Below are 3413 nucleotides of genomic sequence, written 5' to 3'. Positions count from 1 at the left end.
TTCTTATATTCTCTGCTTTCAGCCAAGATCCATGGGACATCAGCAATGATATCCCTGGTTCCACAGCCTCTTCTGAATCTTGCTTGAACCTCAGGAAGTTCTCTGTCAATGAATGATTGTAGCTGTTTCTGTATTACTTTCAGCAAACCTTTACTCACATAGGATATCAAAGAGATTGTCTGATGATTTCCGAATTTTGTTGGGTCACCTCTCTTTGGAAAGGGCACAAATATGGATCTCTTCCAATAAGTAAGCCAGATAGTTATCTTCCAAATTTCTTGCCAGAGATGAGTGAGTGTTTCCTGTGCTGCCTCACTTTCTTGAAATATTTCAATTTTTATTCCATCAATTCCTGGTGCCTTGTTCTTTGCCAATTCCTTCAATGCACCTTGGACTTACTCCTTCACTATCTTTGGCTCTTGATCATATGCTACCTCTTGAAATGGTTGAACATTAACCATTTTCTTTTGGTATAGTGACTCTGTGTATTCCTTCCATCTTCTCTTGATGCTTTCTGCATCATTCAATAATTTGCACAGAGAATCTTTCAATAACGAAAGACGACGATTGAATTTTTTCTTCAGTTCCCACAGCATGAGAAATGCTGAGCGTGTTCTTCCTTTTTGGTTTTCCAATTCCAGATCTTCGCACATTTTGTTGTAATATTTGGCTTTATCATCTCGAGCTGACCTTTGAAATTTTCTATTCAGCTCTTGGACCTCCTCATTTCTTCCATTTGCTTTAGCATCTCTACACTGATGAGCAAGTTTTAGTGTCTCTTCTGACATCCATTTTGACCTTTTCCTTCTTTCTTGTGTTCTCAATGACTTTCTGCTTTCTTCATGTATGATGGTCTTTATGTCATCCCACAACTCTTCTGGTCTTTGGTCTTTAGTGTTTAATATATCAAATCTGTTCTTCAGATGATCTCTAAATTCAGGTGGGATATATTCAAGGTCATATTTTGGCTCTCGTGAACTTGTTTTCATGTTCTTCAGGTTCAGTTTAAATTTGTATATGAGTAATTGATGGTCTGTTCTACATTCTGCCCCTGGCCTTGTTTTCACTGATGATATGGAGCTTTTCCATTGTCTTTTTCCACAGATGTAGTCAATTTGATTTCTATGTATTCTATCTGGTGAGGTCAATGTGTATAGTCGTCTCTTATGCTGTCTAAAGAAGGTATTTAAAATGAATAAATCATTGGTTTTGCAGAATTCTATCATGCATTCTCCACAATCATTTCTATCACCAAGGCCATATTTTCTAACCTTTCTCTTTGCTCCCAACCTTTGCATTCCAACCACCAATAATGATCAATATATCTTCATTGCATGTTTGCTCAATTTCAGATTGAAGAAGTTGGTAGAATTCTTCTATTTCATCCTCATTGGCTTTAGTGGTTGGTACATAAATTTGAATAATAGTGGTATTAACTGGGCTTTCCTGTAGTCTCACGGATATTATACTATCACAGACAGCGGTGTACCTCATGACTGATCTGGATATGTTCTTTTTGATGATAAACGCAACACCATTCCTCTTCAATTTGTCATTTCGAGCATAGTAAACCATGTGGTTGTCAGATTCAAAATGGCCAATCGCAGTGCATTTCAGCTCACTAATGCCTAAGATACTGATGTTTATGCATTCCATTTCATTTTTGAAAACTTCCAATTTTCCCGGATTCATAATTCATACATTCCATGTTTCGATTTTCAAGGGATGTTTAAGAGCTGTTTCTCTTCATTTTGAATTGTGACCCATCAGCAAATGAAGGTCCCACGGGCTTTTATCTCACAAGCTTTACTCCATTTGCATTATCAAGGTCAACTCTACTTTAAGGAGGCAGCTCTTGCTCAGTCGCATTTTGAATGCCTTCCAACTTGAGGGGCTCATTTTCCAGCACTATATCTGACAGTGTTTCTCTGCTATTCATAAGTTTTTCAGTGACTAAATATTCAGAAATAGTTCATCACTCTTTCTTCCTAGTCTTTCTTTGTCTGGAAGCTCATCTGAAACCTGTCCACCATGGGTGACCCTGCTGATATTTAAAATAGCGGTGGCATAGCTTACAGAATCACAGCTACTCACAAGTCACTACAGTAAGACAAACTGACAGATGAGTGATGGCCATTTGGTTTAAAGTGGAAACTGTCACCATGTCCAAGAGGTAGCAAATGATCAAGAGCCAATGATACTGAAGGAGGAAGTCCAAGGTGCATTGAAGGAATTAGCAAAGAACAAGGCACCAGGAATTGATGGAATAAAAATTGAAATCGTTCAAAAAAGTGAGGCAGGACAGGAGGCACTCACTCATCTCTGCCAAGAAATTTGGAAGATAACTATCTGGCCGACTGATTTGAACAGATCCATATTTGTGCCCATTCCAAAGAGAGGTTACCCAACAAAATGCGGAAATCATTGGAAAATCTCTTTGATATCCCATGCAATTAAAGTTTTGCTAAAGGTAATACAGAAACGGGTACAATAATACATCGAAAGAGAACTTCCAGAGGTTCAAGCTGGATTCAGAAGAGACCGTGGAACGCGGGATATCATTGCTGATGTCCGATGGATCTTAGCTGAAAGCAGAGAATATCAGCAAGTTGTTTACCTGTACTTTATTGACAATGGAAAAGCATTCAATTGTGTGGATCATGACAAGCTATGGAAAACATTGCAAAGTATGAGAATTCTGGAACACTTAATTGTGCTCATGAGGAATCTGTACCTGGTCCAAGTGGCAGTTGTTTGAACTGAACATGGGAACACTGAATGTTTTTATATTAAGAAAGGTGTGCAACAAGTTTGTATTCTTACACCTTACATATTGTACCTGTATGCTGAGCAAATAATTCGAGAAGCTGGCTTCTATTTAGAAAAACATGGCACCAGGATTGGAGAAAGACTCATTAACAACCTGCGATGTGCAGATGAAACAAACTTACTTGCTGAAAGTGAAGAAGACTTCAAACATTTACCGATGAAGATCAAAGAGCACAGCCTTTGGTATGGATTACATCTCAATGTAATGAAAACAAAAATCCTTACCACTGGACAAATAAACAACTTTCTTATCAGTCAAGAAACCAAACAATGTATTGCATTAGGCAATTCTGATGCACAAGACCTTTTTAAAGTGTTGAAGAGCAAAGACATCAGCTTGAGAACTAAGGTAGGGCTGACACCAAGCAATGGTATTTTCAATAACCTCATATACATGTGAAAGCTGTATATAGAAGAATTGATGCCTTTGAGTTATGGTGTTGGAGAAGAATACTAAAAGTGCCATGGGCTACCAGGACAGCCAGGGAAGTCAGGTAAGGACGGGTTCCAGGGAAAAACGAGTGGGATCTCACAAAGGAAATGTTCTTGTACCAGTACCACGGCTTTTAAACTATCATAAAGTC

This window comes from Chrysochloris asiatica, unplaced genomic scaffold (genome assembly GCF_000296735.1).
Source record: "Chrysochloris asiatica unplaced genomic scaffold, ChrAsi1.0 scaffold00239, whole genome shotgun sequence".
Taxonomy (NCBI): domain Eukaryota; kingdom Metazoa; phylum Chordata; class Mammalia; order Afrosoricida; family Chrysochloridae; genus Chrysochloris; species Chrysochloris asiatica.
This window is presented reverse-complemented; position numbering follows the sequence as displayed.